The sequence below is a fragment of the Plasmopara halstedii genome, assembly GCF_900000015.1.
Source record: "Plasmopara halstedii genome assembly, contig: Scaffold_650, whole genome shotgun sequence".
NCBI lineage: Eukaryota > Oomycota > Peronosporomycetes > Peronosporales > Peronosporaceae > Plasmopara > Plasmopara halstedii.
In genome coordinates this window covers 33,413-33,971 of record NW_020187567.1, presented here as the reverse complement: position 1 = coordinate 33,971, position 559 = coordinate 33,413, and positions in this window count along the sequence as shown.

Genomic DNA, 559 nt, shown 5'->3' with positions numbered 1-559 from the left:
AAGAGCATCACGAGTCACCGGACGGCGGTCGACCTGGTCGTCACCGCCCGCCACCGACCCTTCACGATGAGAGCGGTGACGTCCACTATCACGTGGAACGTCTAGTGAGACGACGTCGTCACCAGGGTCAAACCCAATATCTGATGAAATGGCGGGGATATCCCGACTTCGAAATCTCGTGGGAGTTTGAGGCGCCACTTCGGCAAGATTGTCCAGTCGTTGTGGCCGTTTTTGATCAGAAAGATCAGGACGAATCGCGTCATCAGACACCTCGTGCTTCCTGGTAATCACCAATTAAATAGACGTGCCATGTGCCGAGCACAAGCAGTAGCCCTGAGCTCTTGCGCTCGCAGACACACAGCGCGCGGGAGGATTATGGGTTAACAACTTATGCGTCGCAGGGCTACAATCCGAAGGAAGTCGACGGCGTGCCTTGAGTTTGGCAAACTCAACTTGGAGGTGTCGCTCCACACGCACGTCCAAATCCTTGTTGATCAACTGTAGGTAACACAGTGAGAGAAGCTTTCGGCGCCGTTGCACCCATCGCTCAAAGAACGCA